Below are 26,455 nucleotides of genomic sequence, written 5' to 3'. Positions count from 1 at the left end.
GCGCGTGATGAGTGGATGACATGATAGGTGTTCGCGCGGCCGAGGAGGAAACTCCAGGAATGTGTCGGCCTTCTCGACGAGATATCCGTGTGCACTGGCGCACTATCTTGATCACAGCTGTGTCAGCAAGACAGCGTAAACGTCTGTCGGGAAAGGTACAACGTGACGCCTCCACCATCATTGAGGTAAGGAAAACTAGAGCTGTAGCGGTGACAGTTTGTCGAGCATCATTCTCATTCCTTTTGCATGCAGGCTGAAAATGACTTCAAAGCAGGCAGATGAGTATTTGCAGCACACAGTCGTTCCCGTAAGCGTGGAAAAAAAATTGCGTGAAAGCTTAAAGAAATACTATAACCGGCCTTAAGCATTACTAATGAAGCACATAAAGGCGGTTTCTCTACTCAAGCTTAAATTTTCATGGCAGTGCTACAGCATCAGTTACACAGCAGTCATGTGGGAATGACCGCAGGAGGACGAAAAAAAATTTCCCTAACTATTTCTGTAAGGGCTCGCGGAAAACAAAAATATATGAGTCTTGCACATTTTTTCACAGGTGTGCTGTTCCTGACGGGGAAGGTGCCAGCACACAAGAAGCCTGTGTGGGATCCATCCATGACCCATTTGTGTGGAATATCTCTTCATTATCCTGTGCTGCCCGCATGGAAATCGTCAAACTGGTGGGCACGTGCTTAGTGTGTTGTGGCAGGCATGAAGGAATAACATGTTCACCTGTAGTAAGATTGCACACAGCTAGTGATATCTGATTCCATTTATACATAGTTTATTGAGCAAGGAAGGACAGTGTAAATAAAACTGCATATCAAAATAATGTACATGAATCATGGCTACAGTTTTCAGATGACAGCAGAGATAGGTGTGGATTATACACACAGTTGTTCTGTGACATTGGATTTCTCTTACTGACCACAACATCACGGCAGCCTCATTTTGATGGGTACAAAATGGAGAAGCTTGCATGTACTAAAAAACTCAAGGTAGTCACACATAACTTAACTTTTGCCTTTCCTTACAATGTAGTTTGTAGTAGTTTCTTTCACTAAAAATAAAAATACTCTTGTATGAAATTATTTGTGGTTATCAGTTTGGAAAATCTGCAATCAAGTACCTGTAGCTATTATGGAAACCGTTCAATTTGGTACTAATGATTGGTTTTGCACTGAAACATATTTTACAATGATACGTGAAACAGACTGCAGTTGGACTTGCAGCTTAAACAATTTAAAATATTTGGAAACCCAATGTCTACCTTGTTCGAAGATTTCAGTGTATAACATTAACTTGCAGGTGATGGTGCGCGTGAAATGCAGATGTGGCGGACCGCTATCACCATGGGATCTCAGCTCGAAGTACCTGATGCCAGATCAATCTTCGCTCACATCTCGGCTTGACTGTTTACCTAGCTGGGTGGCCGTACCAGGCTCCTGAATGATTACATGAGGTGTCTGCAAAGATGTCAACTGCTGCATGGCATGGTCAAGAGTTCTCTTCGAAGATCAGCACAGCTTGCATTGTGTAACAGAAGGCATTCATGCACACTCAGCTGCAGGATCATGACACCACCGGTGAGTGGTGACAATAACAGGAGCCTCACCATTTACAACAAGGAAGAGGACACAGCATCATTTGGGTTCTACCTGACGGGCAGGAATTGTGTGATCAGCTGAGTGTGGGAACCGCACTCACTGCCATGGTTTTCACATGTAGCTATGCCACAAGCAATCAATGCGCATTTTCTCTCTTTCAAGTTTGACAGCATACTGCTAAGAAGCTGGTGAAGTGTTCTTCATTTTCCTTGAAGGTATTGGTGAGCGCTACCAAAATACGGAAAGAGACGAACACACAAGACAAGCGCTTATCTTGTCTTGTGTGTTCGTCCCTTTCCGTATTTTGGTAGCGCTCACCAATACCTTCAAGGATGCATTTCCAACTAGCCCCAGTTGTAGCTCTTTTGATCTTCATTTTGGTGCTGTTCTATAAACACGACCATATTTTTGGCCTTCAATTTATTAGTGGTATTCATGACTACAGAGAATGGTTTCAAGGCGAAAGCCTTTATAGGCTCATGACTCGCCAGCGGGGATGTTTGCATAAAAGTGTCACACAATAGCTAAAATCAAAAGTGGTTGAGGTGTCCACCGTGATTTCAAGAGATGTGAGAGCTACTTAGAAGTACGGAAAGCTGGGCAAGTTGATTACTACTATCCATGGTAAAACAGCGCGGGAAAACACGAGGACGGAACAAACACGACGACACGAGCGCTGACTTTCAACTGGTGGTTTATTAATCACATGTGTACATATACTATTCCCGCGAAACACTAATCAGAAAAAAAATATTGAAGAAGCAATGCTTCCTCACTGAACATCTTAAATCTACATTTCTACAAATGCATGCTCCAAAAGATGATTTCGCGGTTAGCCAGTGATAATGAGGGCTTGCTAATGCATGCTGCACTCCCCTTGTCAATGTGATATGCCTCTACTAGTTCTCTTACTATCTGATTCTTATGTTTGAAGATGACGAATGTCTGATGAAGCAATGGGGCGCATGTGTGCTTAGGTTGACTGCAGTGCAGCGCCAAATTCGAACCAGCTGCCCTGTCCAAAGAATTGTGATTCTCCCTCAGGCGTTCGTTGAGACATCGCCCAGTCTGGCCAACATACCATCCACCGCATGAAAGGGGGATCTTGTATACACCTTCAACGCACTCTACCCTCCTCTCTACGTGTGCTTTGGTACACCCAACACCAATCCTCCTTCCTAGTAGGGACTCTCGCTTCCGCTGCACAGCTCAGAAAATGTTGCTTAATTTTCTGCGAGACGAAAAGACAACACCAATTTGAAATTTCTGCCTAACTTTTTTCAGACGGTGTGATAATGCGTGTTTGTTCCATGCTTGTGTTTTTCCGCTCTGTTTTACCGTGGATGAGAGCTACTGTGTCCTTCCCTCAAAAACCTTTTCTCAAAACGCATGCTTTCACAATCCTCCTCGTAAGCAGGCTGGTGTCCTCACAGTTAAATAGTAATTAGTTAATTAGCAATAATAGTGCTTAATAACTGCACTTCAGCCTACTGCGCATGCGTGTGAAGTGATTGAGTGGCGCCACCATCGTTAGAGAGGAGCGTTTCCCTGGCAGTCTTGCCAGACGCCTCCTGAATGGCGATCTGGAAGGATGCGATGCCACCTAAACCGCAAGATCTCGAGCAACCAAGCGTGCGCGTGCTAATGCGAAGGTGTTGTGAAGCGAATAATTGTGTAGTCTTTAATCAACATCAGCGAGACAAGCAGCAACACTGCGCTAAAGGATTTCCCCTCACCGCAGTTTAGGTCAACAAAGTGCCCCCCTGAATTTTTCCCGTGGGGGGGGGGGGGGGTGTATTGTTACAAAGTCAGGAAGTTTCCCAAGTGTTTTCCGCCTACCATCGGCCAACTTGCTGAATGTGTGCCTCAACACATGCGCTGGTGATTTTGAAGATATGCCATTCCTTGTATTGCCTCCTTACGTGTTCTGTTTGTACACAACGCCCATTTTATTTGGTGCTTCAGTGAGACAGGAAGGCACCAAAATATTTCCCTTCTAGCATCATAGTGTTGACTGGACATGCTTTCATCAGTGCTTTGCTGTTTGCTTTGGCGTTTGTGGAGAGCCAGCAGTTCACAACTTGCTCAACATACAGCATGGTTGCTGCGTCTGCAGTCATTTACAGCATCTCTCCAGGGTGCAACACATCTTGTTTGGCACTGTTTGTATGGTAAGATTGCAACATGCTTTGCTTCATAGCATTTGGTTGCCTCTGTATGCTTGCTTTCGACTGGCTCTTTCCCATGCTGCATGTGATTATACCGCAATTAACTGTTTTTCTTCACGGAAAAGTCAACCGATTGTTTCATGGTCATTATCTTCGAGATGAAAATGGAAGGCTTGGGCAGAGTTTTGTCAGGCTAGCCATTGCCATCTTCGAACTGAAACTTGTACCCCTGACGAAAAGCTTCAAATTCTACATTAATTCAGTTGAAGGTAACTGTAAGTGTAAATTATGCAGCTGGACGTAATTTCAACAATAAAGCTCCAAATGGCATTTTGCAGCTGGAAGGGTATGATCCAGTTCAGTAATCCAGCTGGAAATTGACAGTAATAGTAGTAGTAGTAAACTTTGTTATTCACATTTCTGGGTTACTCAGGTGGTCTTCCCAGGTCCAGGATCTTTTTCTTTTTCCGGGATAATTTTGTGCTCTGGGCTATCAACCTCCCAGTCAAACTGTGTTCGATCCCATTTTCATTGACTCAGCCGTTTGCAGTTTGCTTCATGTAAATTGGGGATGTTCGGTGGCTTTAAGAAAAATCCCAGACAACCTGTTTACCCTCTACACCCTTATTGTGACTGGACCGTCAGTGTACGTGCTTCCACTTTTTTGTTTAGCAAAGGTGACTTCTGGGTACTCCTCTTTGCAAATTAGGCAACAATAATGGGTGTGTCCACGGTTGAATGTTTATGAAAGGAGGGTCTGTCCAAAAAATCTTATCTTTTTAGCACGAGGCGTTTTGTTCAATATGTAATGTTGCACTAGGTAATGTGTCTGAATTAGGCTGCATAAAGAATTCTAGGATTCATTAAGGACAGTGATGAAAATAAATTATTTTGGCAATACAGGCTTCCACTCACTGTACATGCAAAACACACCTTACTCGGACAAGTTGCAACACCTAAAAGACATAGCAACTTGTTAATTGTCCTCCAATACAGTTGGAGGACACTTAAGCTCACCATTTGAGGCCTTATGCGACAGTTTTAATGGCTCCTTGCAGCGGTTTCTCTTCACACACAAAGTCGCTGTTCTCCATTCATGCTCGCACATGTATCACAATTATCTTAACACAGGTTCGACATTCTTGTTTTTGAACTCTTGCACACTGCAGTTCGCCTACATGATATTATTATAACTGGTTTCTCACTGACTGGCACATCTCTAGTTAACTGCAGTAATTACATTACTAAGCTTCAAATGAAGCCAACAGCACGCACACATCACGCCCCCCCCCCCCCTTTTTGTACCTCAGTACTGTCAATGTGCCTGCGTGATCTAGCCGGTAGTGTGTGCCTGGCTGGTGACCCGAGCGTCTTTTAAGCCAGACTGAAATTTAATCAAATTTTTTGTATGTAAAATCTATTACTTTATTAAGGCGAAGTAGTTTGAGACATGTGCTGAAATTTGATTTAAATTACAAATGCTGTTTTCAGTTACTTTTGTTCCAGACATGCATGCGTGGTGCAGTTTTTTTACACAATGCCGGTTGGTTAACGCTGGGTTTTCTGCTGAATGACAGCTTTAATGATGTCCTATTATAAACCTCTCCTTGACACTGGTGTGTGCAGGCTTTCCATACCTTTCTTTTCTGGCGGTACATATTGCACAATAACATCTTAGCACTAATTACGATGCCATCGCATTCCACGCAGCAGTAAAGATAATACCTGGTAGTAATCAGAAAGAAAAAAATTTTTTCTGACAGTCCAAAACAGGATAGCAGCCTATTTCCACCTGTCTTGGATTGCTTTCATACTTCTCCTTGAACTTGAAGAGAAAATAGCCAGCAAAGCTGTACAAGAAGGTAATTTTTCAGGAAGCCTAAATATTATGCACGAGCAATGACTCCAACTTCCTCATTTTGCAACCTGTTGTACCATTATATTCGTGATGAATACTTTCTGTTCATTACTTGCTTACCATGCTTCAAACTGACTTAATCGTGCTGAAAAACACACCCATGTTCACACACCACTGTACATCTGAAGTGTTCCATTTTTTTTTCTTTCACATAGTCAAGGACTGTAATAGCCTTCTTGCCAATGCAGTTCAGCACGGTAATCTTGCGCACTTCAAGTGTTTCTTTGATCAAATAATCTATGAGCTGTACACGAGCTTTGTTCTAATTACAAGCAGGCCCTTTCTTATTGGAATGTGGTAATGTATTGTTACAGAGCAACTTTGGGGTAATGAATTGTTACAGAGCAACTTCGACTTGTCCTCAGTGTCCTTCCAGAGTTTTGCCAACATTTCAACGCCTACTGATGGTATGGTGGCCTTCATTGAACTGTAGACGTCATGTTTTTAGTGTTCATACAGAGTTTCGGTTGTTTATGTTAATGCACAGTAAAGGAAACTACTTTGAAAGTGAATGCAATTCATTGGAGCATTACTCTCCAGCAGTGCACATTAGTGCCATCACAGGGTCTTCATTGCATCAGTGTATGGTGTAAATGTTGCCTAACCGCATTGTGATACACCACTTGAAAAGAACCAACAATGGCTCTAATATGTATGTGATGAGAAGTGTACACAGGGAAGGTTATACACTTGCACATCAGGCAACAAACGTTGATGAAGCCTGTTGTACATTCCTCATGGAGTGCACTGGGCTTGCCAAAATCATTACACATCCAGCGTTATCATGCAGCATTAATGAACCTTTCGCCAGAATACCACTGCCTGCGCGTGATGCTGCCTCCCTGAAAGATTGTTCTGAGGGCCACGTTAGCCTTGCATTTCTTGTGTCCTTTGTGTGTTATCTTGCTGCTGTCATGCTTGTGCTTTTCTTGTCGTGTTAATGTTCTTCCTTCTTAATTGTGATGCCTGCAACTTCACAGTTGTTTTTATTCTCCTTTGGTTCCTTCGCCTCACCCTGAGACATGTTCATGCTTAATGTGCCACATGCACTAGATAATGCCTGTGTATGTGCACAATAAGATAACTTGCATGAAGCGAATAAACCAAGTGTTTTGCACACTGCATGAAGCTGTTTGTAATGTAGCATCACCCTCCAACTCTGTATTCGTCCCGTTCCGGAAGATTGAGTAGCATATGTGAAGACTTTTTTTCCAGGTTTTATGTTCATATTTCCAGGCGTTAAACCTTTCTCTCTTACTAGGAATGTTGCTGCAATAAAAGGAGCTGTCTGTTGCTGCCGCAGCTGAGTAACGGTTGCCTTATAGCAAATGAATCACTGGGCTCTCGGTGGCAAATTTTGTTTAAACATTGTGGTGTTAACTTCTATCAGATGACCAGTCATCATCATCAACATCAGCCTGACTACGCCCATTGCAGGGCAAAGCCTCTCCCATGTGCTCCCCGCAGGGTGGCGTCTACAGCTTGCAGGCTTTGGTAAATGGCGACACCACGGGTTCCCGAGCATCCGCAGGCACATCCCCGCAACGGGATGATGGGGAACCGTGCATCACCACGGACTCGCGCACCCGCGCCTAGCCGTGCGTGGCATCGCCGTGTCCGAGGAAAAGGGGATCCTGGTAGTTGAGCCGATGCCGAGCGTTTGGACCCTTAAGGCCCCTCGGCGGAGGCAACACACCACTTTGGCCCCAGCTGCCTGCAGACGGCACCTCCGGCCTGACCCGACCGGGGGGAATCGGCAGTCGCCTTTCCCTATCCTCCCCTCTATCTTTCACTTCCCTATCTCTGTCTCACAACTCTCCTATATCCTACTCACTTCTTGGTTTTTCCTTTTTTCCTGACAGCGAGGGTTAATCTTGTGCGACCAACTACCCTTAGTTATGTCATATTTGGTTATAGTTGAGATGTACAGCTGGCGGGGGCAGGACTTGCTTTCAAGTTCCTGTCCCGTCCCCTTGTTGGACTGCGTGTTGGGTGGCTGGCTCCGTGACCAAAAAACTATTTTTTTATGGCTCCCCCCTTATCCAAAACCTGATCACTCTCTAAAAAGAGGGCGGAACAAAGCAGCTGATTTTTTTTTCAAAAAAGAGACAAACATTTTCAAAGTTCCACGTAATCCACGGTGCAAGTGACGGAATACAGGCAAGAATAATATCCCCATTCTTTGTGTCAAAATGCTTAACCGATACCTTGGGCCCTGGCTACAAGGCCTCAAAAATGGCCAGCGGCGACTTACTTCTTGAACTGCGCGACAGCATCTAGTGTTCCAAACTCTCACACATTGTGTCTATAGGGTACATCTCTGTCTCTTTAACCCACCGCCGATCTCTAAACACAGCCCGAGGCGTAATCTTTGAATCTGACTTATCCATCTCACAGAAGCCGAAATGCTTGAAGGGCTCACCGACCAGAATGTAATCAACGTTCACCGAATCAAGATCCGCAGGGATAACAAAGAAATAGATACCAAACACATGGTCCTTACATTTAACACCAGTGCCTTGCGCGAAACGATCGAAGTTGAATACTTGAAAGTCAACGTCAGACATTATATACCCAATCCCCGCCGATGTTTCAACTGTCAAAAGTTTGGCCACGGCTCACAAAGTTGCCGCGGCCGCAAAACCTGCGCGAAATGCCCTTCGAAAGATCATCAATCTGAGGAATGTGACGTAGCACTGCGCTGCGCAAACTGCGAAGGAGACCATGCTCCGTACTCCAGGGCGTGTCCGTCCTGGAAAAAAGAAAAAGAAATAATTACCATAAAGAGAAAAGAAAACATTTCATTCAAAGAAGCAAGGAGGCGTTTTGCTTTTACCAACACATTCTCTTTCACAGCAAAACCCAACTTCGCTGATGTGATGCGTGGGGGCGTAGCACCACACAGCACTACGGCACTTGCCGAGGCCGCTTACACTGAGCCTATGGCAGGGTCATCCACGCCCCAGGCAGGGACAGCGAAGGCTGCTCTGCCACCCTCAAAGCAGGGAGCGCCGGTACATGGGTCGGCATCCCGCAGGACCTCCCCCCGTCGGGAGAGGCCTGAAACTAACACAACCGCGGCCCTTCCGTGGTCCTCCAGCACCTCGGTTCAGGTTATGGATACAACACCCACTCCGCCTCCATTACAGAGGTGGAACAGCTCTCTTGAGCGGAAAAAAGACAGGCTCCTCATAGCGGGCCCACCACACACGTAAATCCCCCTTCATTTCCTCTCAAAAACATAAACATGTTTTTTTTTAATTCAGTGGAATTGCAGAGGTCTTACGCGGAATTAGTGACTTAACACATGTTTTAGGGTGAACGTTACCCATAGTTTTGTCTTCAGGAGACGAATCTTGGTCCACAGCATGTGCATATCCTAAAACATTATAAAACTTTTAGACGTGATCGAGAGCAGAAAAATCGACTCTCGGGAGGCGTCGCGATTGTTGTTCAACGCGGCATCCCTGCTCAAGAAATCAAGCTCAAACCAAAACTTAAGGCGGTAGCAGTCAGCATCGTCAGCTACAAAACACTAACAATCTGTTCCGTGTACATTCCTCCACACTTAACATTAAGAGTCCATTACCTACAAGAACTGATAGATGAACTTCTAGAGCCATATCCGGTAGTTGGGGATTTTAACGCTCACTCCCCTTTTTGGAGAAGCGAGCGCTGCGACTCTAGGGGGCGAACAATCGAAGATTTTATTCTTACAAACAATATATGTATTTTAAACACGGAAAAGGCCACATACTGCTCTCCAACCCCGGGCAATATGAGCTGTTTAGATTTGTCTTTTAGTTCTCCATCTGTTTTTAGCGGTTTTAAATGGGACGTTATCGACAACCCATATGGCCGCGATCACCTTGCTGCAGTAATCAGTTTTACATCTGCGCCAGAAATCATCCCAACTAAACCGCGACGTTGGAAGATGCATTTAGCAGACTGGGAAATTGCTAGAGCACAATCCAATTTAGAAGATATAGTTTAGAAAACCTCAGCATCGACGAGATAAACGAAATGTTCACGAATTGTATAATTAATGCCGCACACCTAGCTATTCCTCAGTCTTCAGGAGTGATGCGGCAAAAACACAGTGTGGTGGACAAGGGAATGCAAGAAAGCAAAAAAAAAAAGCAACAAAATAGAGCTTGGGGCAAATTTCGCAGGTACCGTACACGTGAGAACCTCGTACGTTTTAAAAAGGCAAGAGCAAAAGCTCGGTACGTCCTTCGCAGTGCTGAGCAAGCTTCATGGCAGAGTTACATTTCATCTATAAGCTGTCAAATAACATCAAAGAAAATGTGGGAACAGGTTCGGAAATTATATGGCAACTTCTCACCGTTCACGATTCCTCTTTTGACAAAACCTAGCATACAAACAAGCATAGGGGAACAGGCAGACATTCTGGGGGAACACTTCGCTGCAGTTTCTAGTCCATCTCACTATACGCAGCCCTTCCTGAAATACAAAAGTATTGCCTAAAAACAAAGGCTTCCAACAAGTGGAGGTGCAAACCAACAATACAACAATTTAATCACTCTCCAAGAAATCAATGCTGTACTGTCTGCCGACAAGAAAACTGCTCCTGGACCCGATCAGATACACTATCAAATGCTTGCCCATCTTTCCCAGCCTCCCATAGAGGCACTCTTGAATTTCTTTAACAAAATATTCACAGAAGGATAAAATACCTAAAGAGTGAAAGAAAGCCATTATAGTACCATTCCTGAAACCTGGAAAACCACCAACTTCCCCAAGTAGCTAGAGGCTGACAGCCCTCACAAGCTGTCTCGCGAAATCTTTCGAAAGCGTCCTTAATATAAGATTAACATTTGTCCTTGAATCCCGCGAACTTCTTGATGTCCATCAATGCGGTTATAAAAAGGGATGCTCAAAAACAGACCATCTAGTTCACCTCGAAAACAGAATAAGAGAAGCTTTTATACACAAACAGCACTGTCTTGCCGTTTTTTTTCGATATGGAGAAAGCGTATGATACAACCTGGAGGTATGGGATCCTCCGCGACCTGGGCAACCTAGGTATCTGCGGTAGGATGTTAAACTGCCTCACTGACTTCCTTTTGGACCGTTCATTTCAAGTACGCCTGGGATCAACCCTGTCCAGGAGCTTCGTTCAAGAGAACTGGGTTCCTCAGGGGTGTATTTTAAGCACGACATTGTTTATTATAAAAATGAATTCGATAAGTAAAACAATCCCAAAGTCCATCCTATATTCAGTGTACGTAGACGATCTTCAAATAGCCTGCACATCCTCAAACGTAGCAACATGCAAGAAACAAACACAGTTGACAATGCTTAAACTAGTGACATGGGCAGATCAGAAAGGTTTCCAGTCCTCCACACAGAAAACAGTAGCCATCCTTTTCTCGCTGAAACGAGGCATACAAGCCGACCCATTTATACACATGAACGGAACACAGATACCCGTAAAAAATGGGCATAAATTTCTAGGGATAAATTTGAAAAAAAACTTAACTTCCTGCCTCTTATAAACGCACTGAAAAAGAAAGCCTCCGGATCCATAAATATACTCAAAGTACTGTCACGCAAAACGTTGGGGTGCTGACAGGACATGTCTTTTATAAAATTATCGCTGAGTGGTACGCTCCACCTTGAACTATGGATGTATATTACCTTCCTACCTGAAACGACTAGATCCAATACATAATTTAGGTATGCGTCTTTCCTCTATTGCTTACAGAACGTCACCCATAAATAGCCTATATGTAGAAATCAACGAACGGTCGCTTACAGATAGAATAACCATGCTCACATGCTCATACATTTAAAAAGTTCGTTCACTGCTCAAACACCTATGTTCCCCAATAGTCACAAAGTGCCCATCTAGAACATTGTTTAACAACAAACCGCTCGCTATCAGGCCACTGCTCCTGCGTTTTGAAGAGATGTGCCAAAACCTTGGCGTACTAGATGCATTACCTGACATTGCTCGGAGACCAGATCCACTGCCTGCATTGTGCAATTTTCCTGCAAACTGTGATCTCACTATTACGCAGTTCCATAAAAAACAAACTCCGCTACAACATATAGTACAAGAATTGCTTTCACTCGAAGAAAAATACAGCAATTTTACGCAGTTTTATACAGATGGTTCAAAAACAGACGCTTACGTAAGGAGCGCAGTGGTCCGAGGGAAGTCGGAGAAAACAGTACGACTTCCACAGTGCTCATCCAACTTCACTGCAGAATGTTACGCAGTCTGTGCGGCCGTAGAAAAAATACAAAACGAGAACCTTACCAACAGTATTATTTACACAGACTCCCTCAGTATACTTACAGCTTTGAACTCTAGAAATATAGTCACTCCGATTCTTGGTGACATCACACACAAGATAGTAACAGCCACAACTCGAGGACAAAACATAAAATTCTGCTGGGTTCCCAGTCATGTCGGAATAAGAGGCAACGAGAGGGCAGATTTCTTCCCTGCTAAAGCTCGTGGGAAGAAAATAAAAAAGTAAATATACCTTTTAAGGATTGCATAAACTTAGTACAGCGTAAATTAAAAGACAAATGGCAGTCGAAATGGAACGGCGAAGTGATTAATAAACTACACTTGGTAAAGCCAGTTTTAGGTGAATTTAAATCATGCGTGCAACAGGAACATTTTAAGGAAGTGATTTTATGCCGTCTCCGGATCGTTCACACGCACCTTACACACAACTTCCTGCTAACAAAACAAGACAAACCTATTTGCGAATGCGGAGATGATCTTACGATTAATCACATTTTATTTTCATATCTACAACTGGAAACACTAAGAAAAAAGTATTTTACTCATTTTTATAATGAATGCAATCCTTTTCATCCAGCACTGCTCTTAAGTGATAATGCCATTGTTAACATACATTCCGTTTCTAGCTTTCTAAAAGAAGCAGGGCTACTTGAAAAACTGTAAACCTTTAACCACTGGTTTGCTTTAGTACAGGATACATATCAGCCACTTTTTCATTCCTGAGAAGAAGGCTGAGGCTTTTTATTTCATTGTTTGGGAACCTCAGGATCCTTGCTCAGCCAAGGATAGCTGCTGAGGCTACCTGACCTTCTTTGCGGCTTTTACCATTAGCTATTTCCAGATTTCTTCTTCGCTGTTATTACAAGGCAGTTCAATATTTTTAGGCCATCTACACCATCGACGATTTTTCATATTCCTAAACACTCTACAGACAACCTTGAGCTTGGCGCAAGATGGCTTTAGCTGCCTATGTGCCATAAAACCCAACACAACACAACACTCTCCCATGTGCCTCCAATTAAAATCCTTTGCCAGCCGCACGCGTAGCGCCCGCCTTTCCTTGGCCGATATACTATCATCGGGCGCGCGGGCCAACGCGCGGTGATTCTGCATAAAACTGAGCAGAGCTTCCAGTGGAATTGCGCCGCAGCGCGGTGCCGCTATCGCATTCACTGCTTCCCTCTGCACAGTCAATTTTAATTCTGGCGCGATTGCGTGCTTCGTAGAGCTCTTCCACCTATGTTCCTAGCCGTGAATGGACCAAGGTACAAAATTTTTAATTCAAGTTGTTTTCTTTATCTCTTTTTTCATGCGACGAAAATAAGTTATGGAGCGGTAAATTTCCACTATATCATTTTGTTTTGCCTTCATTGTATGGGCGCGCGATGAGTTCCCGCTTAACGCCGCATGTGCCAACGAAGCGGCAGTCAGGGACCGCCAAATAATTCTCACTTATAGTGTTTTTCATGCTCTGCCGCCAAGTTTCGTCGCTTCTTGTGGGTATAGCAGCGGGAGAGTCGGGAAGAACATCGCTTCACGCAGTTACCGCTAAACCGCCTTCACTAATCTTGCGACTATTCGCGCCGCGTTAAGAACCAACGCCAGAGCCATATATTCCTTTGCTGGCCAATGCATATGTATGCACTGATACGCTGAGACCACAACGCATTGCACTGTTTCGCTCAGTGGCTGTAATACGGGACGCGTGCGCACCTACGCGCCGCAAATGCTCGGCTTCAGGCACGCTTTAGGGCATCGGTGTTTTTTGAACTTAGCGCCTAGTAGCAGACGACAGTATGTATCGTTGTGATGCTTTTTCCTTTCTTTTCCAATTTTGTCATCCCATTCTGCATTAACGTACCTTGGCAACGCCTCTATGTGCGCGTCAAGGGTACGCCCCGCTCTGGGCGGTTAGGCGAATATCGAGAATACGGCCCGAGGTTTCATTTAGACGCCATCTTTTATGAGTACCATCAAGTGCCCGCCCGCCCGCCCCTTTCCCCCACACGCACGCACGCACACACACACGCACACACACACACACACACACGCACACACACGCACACACGCACACACACACGCGGACACGCACACGGATTTTAGTTTAACGGGGCAAGTAAGGCTTCCGCATTGAAAATGAGGGTCATTACTTTTTGGACAACCTACTTAAAATGGCCTCTGGTCAGCTAGGCCGACCGCGAATAGTTGCTTCTCGTCTTGTGTTGAATAATTTTCCAAATATTTCAAACGAGGTTGCAGGCGCACTGAAGAAAGCGAAGCACGGAGCCCGATGTGGTACCGTCAGACTTGGGGAGACCCGTTATCGAGCACCAGCTGCCGCTGAACTTCTCGCGATCCCGGCGTCTACAACGCCTCCCTGTCCGGCTGCAGGAAGGTGCCTCGCTTGCCTGAACACGTGTGGCTACGATTGGTATGCTGCTGGACTGGCTCGCGTCTTTGCCGACATGACCTCCTCTCCCTGGCTGGCGATTGCCCACGTTGTGGCGCCCCTGAGGAGATGCGGAGCAAATATTTGTCAGTGCCTCAACTTCGTTCCACGACGAATTGCATGCAGGTTCCGACGCCTGCGCCTCCAACAGATACCGCGACGTACATTATATTCCTTCTACCAAGGCCTTCTTGGATTTTCTGGCCTTCTTGGATGACATAGACTTCAACGGCCACCCCAAGTCGAGCTTTCTTGGACAACACTTTTATTTGTGAGGCAACTGTGGAGTATTATAAGATACTGTTATGAACATATTGGCGGGAATGGTGAAACGTCCTGAGCCGTAGCAAAATCTTGCTTTTAAAGTTTGTCCTGCGCTGGCGCCGAGTAGTGATTGCCATTGAAATCCAATAAGGGACGCCTTTGACAATAAATAGCAGAAAGTAGGAGCGTCCCAAGTAGTGTTCTGTGGGTGTATTGATTGTCATGGAGCAATTTATGATATGAGAAAACGTCGGGGCATAAGTGTTTATAACCGAGAAGTTAACTTCCTGTTGGAAAATTGCGCTTGTCCAGAATTTCTTGGTATATGAGGCTAACAGATTACCGGACGGACTGTTGTCTTTGGCACACAGAGTGTCTGTGGCGCACGAGCCACCTTTCGATGCTCTCCTTCTTTCAACTATATCTCCTATCCTTCTTCTATTTTCCCTACTTCGCTGCCGTCGTTTTTGTGAGCGATGAAGTGAATGATGATGATGATGACCCGCCCCGGTGGCTCAGTGGTTAGGGCGCTCGACTACTGAGCCGGAGTTCCCGGGTTCGAACCCGACCGCGGCGGCTGCGTTTTTATGGAGGAAAAACGCTAAGGCGCCCGTGTGCTGTGCGATGTCAGTGCACGTTAAAGATCCCCAGGTGGTCGAAATTATTCCGGAGCCCTCCACTAAGGCGCCTTTTTCTTCCTTTCTTCTTTCACTCCCTCCCTTATCCCTTCCCATACGGCGCGGTTCAGGTGTCCAACGATATATGAGACAGATACTGCGCCATTTTCTTTCCCCCAAAACCAATTATTATTATTATTATTAAGTGAATGACAAAATGCATGCCGCGGTACAATAGCGGAGGCGGCTCGAATCGGGCGCCGTACGAATTGCATCACGTCACCAGAGTACACTGCTTTTGCACCGAGCTTCCAGCACTCATCATGGGCTACGATTACGATTTCGGGCAAAAAATCACCAGATTGCCTCGCGCTAATGGTTTTGGAGAACGACGTTTTCTTCATTTCAAAAACCAATTTGAGACAGATACTGCGCCATTTCCTTTCCCCCAAAACCAATTATTATTATTATTAAGTGAATGACAAAATGCATGCCGCGGTACAATAGCGGAGGCGGCTCGAATCGGGCGCCGTACGAATTGCATCACGTCACCAGAGTACACTGCTTTTGCACCGAGCTTCCAGCACTCATCATGGGCTACGATTACGATTTCGGGCAAAAAATCACCAGATTTCCTCGCGCTAATGGTTTTGGAGAACGACGTTTTCTTCATTTCAAAAACCAATTTCACATCATCTTCACAGCAATTGCGACCTTGCTGTTGGCCGTAACGACCAGATTGCGCTAATTAAAAAGTTAATTGAGAAGTGTGTCACTGCTAAAGTGGCTGCACATCGCTCTTCAGAAAAACCTCGCCATCCACGTAAATACGTGCCCTATTTGAAGAGAACTGCATCCTCGCCTCCACCGTGATAATCACCATGATAATACGTACGGAATAGGCGGTAAGAAAAAAAACAAAAACAGTTTAAATTGCTAAGCTCTATTCTTCGTCATAATGGCGCATTTATTGTTCCCATGTCGTGACAGGTGTCGTATACATCTACGCCTCGCTAAGATTTTTGTACCTAAAAACGGAACTCTGAGTTTGGACTAGCGAAAATACACTTGCACACCTTTCTTTTCTTTTTTTGAAACTGTACTAGGACCAGTGATCGACTTGCAGAAATGACCCATTAATTCACATCGATTAGAATACTTATTCTAATCCCCTGTTGACTTTAATTTCTACAGTCGATTTTTAATCACTACAGCAGAGTTAATAGGTCATGCAGCTGCGAACAGGGCCAGGTTCCGTCCAGTTAAGTAAGCAGATGCCTGTCGTGAACAGCTGCTTGTTGACAGTGTATATCATAATGCACCTCTTGGCAAAGAGAACCAGAGAAAAGCTAAAAACAGTGCAGAATATTTGTAGACTTTATCTATAATTCCCAGCGCACGCTGGGAGACTTTTTTATTAAAATGAATAAAAAGAAACCCAGTCTTGGCATCGTCTTTTCTGACCTTAAGTGTTCGGAACGGATCTCTGTCAGCGAGTGAACAACAGTTGACGCAGTGCCACAAGTCACAAGTCAGTCACAAGTCAGTACCACAGGTCAGCTGACCTTAGAGAATTCCCATGTTCTAACCGAGGTACAGCTTCTCATACCACGAACTCTTACAACTGGCGTCTCCATTTTTCTAAAACCAAATTTATTGTCACAGGGTATCAATTATGTGTGAATGTGTGACTAAATATGAATCCGTAATTAAATGTATGGAAAAAGGCTAGCTGATTTGATGAAGTCCAGTGGAGAACGATGGTACGGTCCCTACGTCCAGGCAGTGTATGAAACAGGGTTGCTTGGTGAAAGACCCGCTACCTTGAGTTGCCGGATCCTTGTAGGCTTGAGAGCTGGGCAGTCCCACAGTAAGTGATGAATATCGGCTTCAATGTTCTCGTGTTTGCATATCGGACACCCGCGTCTCCATTTCTTCCATGCAGTAGTGGGTGATCTCAAGGTTAATATCAAGGCTGCATGGTGCTATATTGACCGGCCAGTCAAGCTGGACCAACGCCAAACCCTGATTCGGTAAAAAATGAGGAATATGCAAGCCTTCGGACGCCTATTTATTCGTTTATTTATTTATGTATTTATTTATTTATTTATTTATTTATTTATTTATTTATTTATTTGTATGTTTATTTATATATTTATTTATTTATTTATTTATTTATTTATATTGTAATGGGACCGACCGGCAGCAGTTCAAGCAGCGCAGCGAAGATGTAGACGAAGTGCAGCTGGGATTTCGAGTTATGCCTGTGAGTGTGTCCATCGCGTCGCTGTTCGACCAACACACACTAACCGGCGCTTCTAATAAACACCTCTACACTTCGTGGGTGTGTCGCGGTTCCCGTCCTGCTCCTCATCCTGGAACTTCAAAGCGGAACGCTTCTCGTCGGGAAGTCCAAGCGAACCATCGCAGCCCATCCCTACCTCCATCCCCTGTTCTGGCTTGCCGCGCCAGTGTGACCTTTCACTCCTTAGTGGCACCAACGACCAGGACGTCAACGATTGGCTGGCCTCCTAGGAGCGTGTCGGCAGTTGCAATCGGTGGGACGATTCCGTTAAACTGATCAACGTCCTCTTCTACGCCACGGACGTTGGCAACCTATGGTTTCGCAACCATGAAGCCGACCTTCCCACCTGGTCGTCCTTTAAGACGAGCTTCGTCGACGTTTTCGGCCGCCTCGCCGTCCGGAAACTTCGCGCCGAGCAACGTCTTCGTGCTCGAGCTCAGCTACCGCCAGAGGCATTCACTAGTTACATCAAGGATGTCGTTGACTTGTGCAAGCGTGTCAACCCGTCCATGACCGAAACTGATAAAGTCAATCGCATCCTTAAAGGGATCGCCGATTACGCTTTTCAGATACTCCTGGCGAAGAACCCCCGCTCCGTCACTATCGTCATCCAAATTTTGCCAATGCTACGATGAACTACGAAAGCAACGCGGTTCTACCCGCCAGTCCGGCGCGCCGGCGGAGGGTCTTGCTGGCTTGGCCCATAATGTATCGTCTTCTGAACAGTCCCTGTTCATGCAGCACGTCGAACACTTCGTCCGAGAAGTCGCTCGCCAGCTTTCTGTGCTACATCACATTCTCGACCTCCTCTGCCCTACTCTCCACCAGGCGGCATCCCTCACGCCCACTATCCGCCGTGCTATTCAGGAGCAGGTCGCTGCAGTTCTGCTGTCCAGCCGCCCACTTCTGCCTGTGGCAGCACCGCTCACCTATGCTGAAGCAGTCACCAGTACACGTCGCTCTCCCACCCTTGCCGCCTACCGTAGCAACCCAGCCTTTTATGCTCCACCGCCGTCCAAGCCACCGCCACAAGCCCCGTTTCGTCGGCCTCGGAGGCATTATTTTATTTATTTATTTATTTATTTATTTATTTATTTATTTATTTATTTATTTATTTATTTATTTATTTATGTATTTATTTTATTATTTATTTATTTTTAAATGTTTCTCCTTTTGGCAAACACAATCGTGCTTCCTTTTCCTATGTGTGGGTGTGGATTTCCTTTCTCTCCATCAAATACCGATTGCTTTCAGTTCACTCTTGTCCCATTTACTGCGCTGTGATTGAGCGCATTGCTTCTATTACGGCAGTCTCGCAGTCTGCCAACGAGCAATCTACGAGACTTTTTAAGTCTCGACCACTAAACCAAGTGTGGCTGGTACTGCAGGCAGCAGCAGTTAGTGAATATGCGAGTGCATTCCTCTCATATCAGTGTCCTTGTCTTCTGGTCAACACCTCGGCAATTACAGCCAAAACGTGCCGGTGCCCACAAGAGTGTTCGGAAGAAGAAAATTACAACAAAGCCTAATTCTTGACCAGTCTAAGCGCGTAGCCACTAATTGATGAAATGTGCTCCGCACTTTCTTGCGAGACATGCATCGATGCCTGGTTGTGCCTGTACGTAGCGAGATAATCCAAGTTTTGTGCGCTTTCGGCGTTCCAGAAAGTTTTGTGGGCCCATACGTATTCTCTCTTGTCACTTGCGTAAACTTTCGTCGACTCAAAATGTTCAGACCCTGTTTTGTTGTCGTTTCTGTTTCGCGTTTGTGCGAATGTGAGTCGTGTAAGCAGTTTTTGTAAGTAACTCGCCTCTTAGTGGTTGTGGGCTCTTCGAATGTTGCACTGCCCTTACGCACAACGTAAGACACTTCTTTTTTACGCACTTTTTACAGGTGCATATTTGTGCTGTGGACGGATTTCAAACTCTTCGGAACTGCATACGACATCTATAGGACGGTGGTGGCGGCAGAAGACAAGTTGACGAAATACAACGCCTTCACAGGTAAGAAAGTTTTTCGGTCGCGTGCCTTCGCTCGAACGAATGGCGCAACAAAAACTGGACTTTGGAATAAGAACACAACATGCGCTGGTGTTTTTCTTCCAACGTTAACTGTTGTTGGCGCGCCATTCCTTCCTGCGGAACTATGTATACATAATAAGCCGAAGTAGCAAGTCTTGTCAAGTTCCTTTCTTCGCTCTCCGGTCGCGAGCGCAGTATCTACAAACTCCACGCACGCGCGCACCAATGCACACACACGCACAAATAGTGTCTGTGTGCTGCGGCGCTCCTTCTCGCCCGAAAGGTATTGTGTAATTCCGATAGCCAGCGCTGCATCGGCTGCAGTCGCCTGTGTACTCATAGGCACATTCGTCAACTTGAATTATTGCTTCAATGTACAAAGCACAGTTGTACGTACAGCACAATTATTCTGGCAAAAAAGTAAATAAAACAGAGTAAGGCGGACAATAGAGGCATCCTAGCGTACAAAGGAAACCTTCGGGGCTAGTGTAAAAGGTTGTATCGTATCCGGCCACAATCAACAGCCTGGGACTCTATCAGAGCGTTGAAGCCTCAAGGAAAGTGTTTTCACAATGTTGGGAGACAAGAATAATCGAACAGCTTCCAGCAAACCTCACGACGCGTTCTGTGATTCGGCAACGCGATGATGTCCGATCGCTTTGTCTCTGTCGCAGCTGTGAACATCGCTGGCGCCATTTCGCAGGCTTCGTGCACGAAGCCGTGCAGTCTGTCTCCCTGCGGAGGGCCTTCAAGAAGCTGATGGAGATGCCCAACTGGGGAGACTACTCAAACAAGCTCGGATTCATCCACGGCGTGCGGGTTTTCTCGGCCACGTGGGTGGTGCTGGGACACAGCCACATGCTTCGAGACCTTCACGCCAGCTGTGAGTATCAAGGACGCTCCAGGGTGCTGGCGCGAAACCTAAGCGGGAGAAAAAGTGGAAGGGGCGCCAGAATGCTGGAAGGCAACGTGCCGCGGTGGCTCGGTGGATGTGGCGTCTGGCTGACGAGTGCAGCCTCGTGGAACCGAAACGCGGTCTCATTTCGACAAAGGCGAAATGCAAAGTACGCTCGAGTGCTGTGCGCTAAACGCGTATGTAAAACACCCCCAAGCAGTCGAATTTAATTCGGAGTCCTTTATTATAGCGCTCCTCATAACCCGCGTGGAGCTTCGGGACGTCGAAACTCATGTACCACATACAACGATATCACAGCATGAACTTAACACGATAGCTACGATTTAGTATGGTCGGATGTATGCCAGAATTAATGCAAAATCGAGCGCGGGTAGTCCAGTCAGCAGACCTCAGCAATGACTCAGGATGACATTAAATATTTGTATATTTACGATTTTCCTTTCCGTTCAGCTAACACGATTCGCCTCATGCGTCGGGTACAAAAGGACATCTTGCTTACTGTCCATTTGAACTCCTTCATGGCTGTGGAGACAATCTCGCCATAACGTATGTATCGCAATGTCGTTGCTTTAGCGGATAACGGTTTAACGGATGAGGGGGCTATAGCAGCGCTTGAACTGGGACTGATGGCGACTGTAGACGGATAACACTTCGACCAGCACTGTAGCAACTCTACCCAAATGGTTCCAGGCTCAGCGTTTGGCTGATGAGAGAGGAATCGCGCACGACTGCGAGAAAAAAAAGTTTGTTTATATCGTTAATTCCACGCTTGTTCTAAAACAGGCAGTGAAAATGACCGCGCGGAGGCATACCCTTCTGCTCCTGCCACTCGAATTTCCCGATTGAAAACTATCACCGGGAAAAGAGAATCATTAGAGAGCACAGGAATCGAAAGTTGAAAATGTGATTCTCTACTCAACCACTGAATTTTGGGGAAAAAAAAACTCCGTATCATTATTCTCCTCTTGCAGTTCCATGACATATCCAGTTTATTGGTTAAATTGACCTAAAACAGCACTAATATAAAAATAAGCTCCTTACTTAAATTATCATACCCAATCTAAATGCTAACCGGACTTCCCACAGTGACCCTCATATGTTTTTCTCTTCTATCCTAAGTCTGTTTTCTTCATGAGCACCGCTTGAATAAACGAGAGAGGATTCATCTGCACCAAAATCAAACTTTTGCAGCGGATTCCTTTCCGGCTTCCTGGGGAGGGACGTTTCGCCGGTATTGCTCTACATCATGCCGCTCGTGAGACGCTATATCAAGTGAGCCGGAATGGGAAGGAATGCCGCCGTGTATTGTGCCGATACATAGTTTAGAACTGAATGATTTACACTGCACGGCTTCTACTACGAGCTTCGATTTGTGACGTGTTTTACTGAACGAAAAGAAAGGGTATAGATAAGTAGAGTTTTTGACAGAAGATCAATGCGAAGAAAAGACGGCGTACTTAACCTCTCTCCATATCCTTCCTGTGTTTTCTCCCATCAGAGGGAATATGTTCACTTATTTATGTTCACGAAGCTCATTGTCCAAGTGACGGCGCATTGTCCAAGTGACGGGGCTGCAAGAATACTACGACGACTTATTGTTTCTTCCGGCTACACACACAGAGCTATTTACCTCCTTTCTGTTGCAGCGAGCCTCATGCGTATCGAAAGCTTGGGTGAGCACTGCTTACAGAGAAAGGAGCTATAAAAAGGCAACAAACGCACGCGAGTTCACACCAGAAATCGTCTTTGTTATTTTTTTTTACGAAATGGTGACTGTGAACAGCCGATGGTCGTTGATGTTCCGAACTAATAACGTCACTGCTGTATGTAGTTACACACCCACAGGTAGTTCGTGTTTCAAAGCTGGTTATTGGCGCTGATAACTCTGTCGGTAGACATCGTGGTACTCGTTTCCTGAGAAGTACACTGTTGATCCTGCAAATGCCACTAGCGCAATCAGCACAGAGGACCTATACACAAGCACTCTTCACTTGCGCCGCCTTTATCCATATCGCCCAAGGGTCATTCTGTAGCAGCCACACTCTTTCTTAGTTGGTCTGTTTCTCAGTTTCCGTTTGACGCGTTCCTGAGTTTCGGGATAACCTCTGGATAGCTTGCACCGACATCACAGCAGCTGCCATGTTGGCGGGTCCAAACCACGGTGAAAGGCTGCGCGCTCTTCTAATCCTCTTAGTGCCAACTACGCCAACGTGTACTGAGGAAGCATGGTCCACTTTCACGGCGCCTATGACGTCACGCCCAAGCTATCTCCATAGCTGCTTGCACCTGTACGCGTGCTCGGGTAGGCTATAACGCATGCATCCACTGCATCTGCACAGACTGATGGTGCCGATGGCTGCGTTGCTGGGATTCGTGTACCTCATACCGGCCATCGTGGACGGACCCCCGCTGCACGACTACTGGCCGCTTTTGATGAAGCCCTGCGACAAGAACTGGTGGAAGATATTCACCATGAGCCAGAACTACATGGACGACTACAAGGACCTGGTGAGTCTTCGCGTTGAAGCGCGTTCAGCTGCTTGTGCAGAAGTTCGATTTTCCTACTTGAAACGATAATTGGGAGGCTGTGACATGTGTGGCCATTTAACGGGCACGCTGACAGACCCCGTACTGCGCTTTGTTGTGTTCGGGATTTAAGTCTCTTTCTATGGCAGTGTGGGCTGTCGCATTATTATTATTGCCATAAACTTTAGATTCAAAGACCCCACACGTGCAGGCACGTATAAGGATGCACCTATGTAAACTTACATCACTCTGCTGTCTAATGCGCCTGAAGCCGTTACCTATAGAGCAAGAATAAAAGTGTACGTTGTTCGTTCGTTGACGAACGATTACATTTTTTTTTCTCCCATTAAACAATGCAAAAACTTAACTTCAGCCCGCCGCGGTAGCTCAGTGGTTATGGTGCTCGGCTGCTGACCTGAAAGCGTCCGGTTCGATCCCGGCCGCGGCGGTCCACTTTCGATGGATGCGAAACTCTTGAGACCTGGTTACTGTGCGATGTCAGCGCACGTTAAGGAACCCCAGGTGGTCGAAATTTCCCGAGTACTTCACTACGAAATCTCTCAAAGCCTTAGCCACTTTGGGACGTTAAACCCTCATAAACCATAAACTGTAAATCTTAACTGCAACGTGTAACTGAAACATTTGTATTTTGTGTATCTCGCTTGTCAGAAGGTATTTTATGAGCTGCTCATGGTTTATTCTCTGGATTGCAGTGTATGCCACACTACTGGTACATCTCCATGGAATACCAGATTGCAGTTCACAGCACTATAGTCATGGTTGCCATCTTCCGCAGGTGAACATTATTTCTCGTGTTGTCACTGCTATGGGAGACTTTGCTTGCATGAGATAAACTGCTATTTACATCGAGTGACTCATTTTCCATCTTTGCCAAAGAGACTTAGTGTAAGCATTACAGCTGACGTGTTGCTATTTTGATCTATTTCAAATAGCAACCTATCTTCTTTTGAATCAATGTGAGGTGTATTCCGAAGCTTATAATCTGTTTGAAATTGAAGTGTGCTGTCATGTTTAGTCGTAACAGGCAATGGATAATCGTCTACATAAGCGTAAAGCAAACGGAGCCGCTGATTCATACGCAAGAATGTCATTATTGTGTAGTATCAGCGTGAAAGCCTTTTTGTCGCTCAGTTCCTTCAACATGCCCTAAATATTGGCATTACCTACGGTCTATGCTGCCAACCGGCGTAAAAGAAAAACCATAAAGCCTGGCGCATCAACTACATTCAGTTAAGCTCTTCTCTTTTTGATCCCTTGGCGTCTTCCTCTGAGTTTGTCTGCGCACGTTCAGTTATGAGTGAAAGAGAAATGTGAAGAAACGTTTCTTTCATGTGCATTTTCAGGTGGCCTAAGGTAGCTTTGTGGCTTACGGGAGCTTCCGTAGCTGCCGCTTTCCTGACGGCGGGCATCCAAGTCTACGTCAAAAACTACACACAATTCAACACTGTCTTTACTGCAGACGTCCAGTAAGTCATTCTGGCAGTACACGTGCAGGCTTGTTTTGCGAACACGACGTAAGTCTTTGAAAAAGTGGGCGTTTATAAGATTCTTAGTAGTTGCGACAAAAGGTGCGGAGCGAGAATGAGCATGATACTGGTGGGGCTATGGTAACGACGACGCCGAGGAGGAGCAATGCAAGCTCCTTGAATACAGTGTATGCATGGCAAATGATATGCGTACAGCTTCATATGCGTCTGCCGGTAAGCATGAACAGAAAGCTTCGTCGTCAGATTGGGGCTTGTACAAAGGAGCAGGCGTGAAATGCTGTTGAAACCGTCATGGCGCTGAAGGGCGTGCACGGGGTGTAGCATAAAAACGTCAGGTGCACACAAAAGGTATAAACTCTGCACGATCGGCATAGCTAGAACGGAAACGTCTACAATGTGAAACAGATTCTGAACGTGCCCCCGACTGCAATGAGTATACCTGATCGCATTGGTTGCATTCGTGTGTCGATCATGCCCTTAAAAGAAGAAAAGCACGAGATGTGGGTTGAGGGGCTTCTTTTTCTTCCTAATTTCACATTCTGGAGTAGCGGGAGCTTCACAGAGTCTCGCTCCCTTGGTTTCCGTCTTTCAGTGTACCTGCGTACCTATCATTAGCGGCCTTTAACGTTTGCTAGATCGTCTCTATAGAGGATGAGGGCATACCATTATACCTTCTACCTCTGTGAACTGCGCAGGAGTATCATCAACATCTACATCAAGGCGTACACGCATGCGGCTTCCCTGTTCGTCGGCATGACCTTCGGTTGCCTTGCCGTGCTGCAAAACCAGCTGTCAAGGCTCATCCAGGGCGCCGCATGGGCTCTGGCCGCGACCGCATCCCTGGCCGCGCTGCTGGGAGTGCGCACCTGGTTCGATGGCCGGCAGCCGGAGAGGCTGGAGTCGGCTTTCTACGCGGTCCTCCACCGCGCCTCCTGGAGCTTGGGCGCCTCCTGGGTCATGTACGCGTGTGCGACGGGCCACGGCTGCTTCGTCAACAACCTCCTCGCCTAGCCCATATGTAACCCCTGAGAAGGCTCTCCTTCTCCGTCTACCTTGTGCACGTCACCCTTATGGGCTGCAACGCCATCCTCAGCCGAGAGAACATCAGTCAGCAGCCATTCCTGCAGGTACGTGAATGAAACGCGTCTGACTCGCATGCGTCGCTTGAATCCCGAAACAAGCACAGGCATATCGTCCAACGCCACAAAGATCGGCTAACTTTCACAGACCAAACTGCAATGAAAGGATTCTTTACTAACTTGATTACACGTTAGGGATCTTTAACCAGTGCTGCCTTTGTGTTTGATAAGTGGCCTCTTGATCCGGCGTTCAAATGTGGGACAGCCCGTTGTTAGTCGCTGGCGCGGCAGCGGAAACGCAGAGTAACTGCAGCTCGGTGTCCAAACACGCTGCTAACCTCAGCCATTTTTTATGCTTGCAGGCTCAAGCATACCTGTCCCAGGCCATCATGTCCTGTGTAGTGGGTTCCATCGTCTACATCTTCATCGAGTGCCCCGTGGCCTGTCTGGACAATGCATTATTAACCAAAATCATACCCAAGAAATCGATCATGAGTGACAACTCCAAAATTAAGGACGAAAATCAGGAACTGAAAGCCATCCAAGTCTCCAGCGGAGACGCCGCCGGCAAAACATGGGACGTGGCGCTGCCCATGCATGCGTGCATGAACGGCTTCCCTGACGTCACGAAAAACGCTATCAACGGACATAACCTCAACGGCTACGTCAACAGCGCATGTGAAAGTGAATTTAGCGAAAAGGACACTGCACCCGGTGCCACCGTGATCACAGTGAATTTTTGAGGGCATGTTGTCTGTCTAGGTGCTCAAATGTGTAAATAGTTCGTTTTTCCTTCA

General features: G+C 46.0%; 1 pseudogene; it reads left to right on the top strand.

Annotated features, from left to right (window-relative positions):
- Nucleotides 1-1,571: 1,571 nt before the first annotated feature.
- Nucleotides 1,572-26,431, top strand: LOC144120871 (nose resistant to fluoxetine protein 6-like; annotated as a pseudogene).
- The last annotated feature ends 24 nt before the right edge of the window (nucleotides 26,432-26,455 follow it).

The sequence above is a fragment of the Amblyomma americanum genome, chromosome 1 (assembly GCF_052857255.1).
Source record: "Amblyomma americanum isolate KBUSLIRL-KWMA chromosome 1, ASM5285725v1, whole genome shotgun sequence".
Taxonomy (NCBI): domain Eukaryota; kingdom Metazoa; phylum Arthropoda; class Arachnida; order Ixodida; family Ixodidae; genus Amblyomma; species Amblyomma americanum.
Note: the sequence above shows the minus strand (reverse complement) of the source record. Positions and strands in the feature narration are given on the sequence as shown.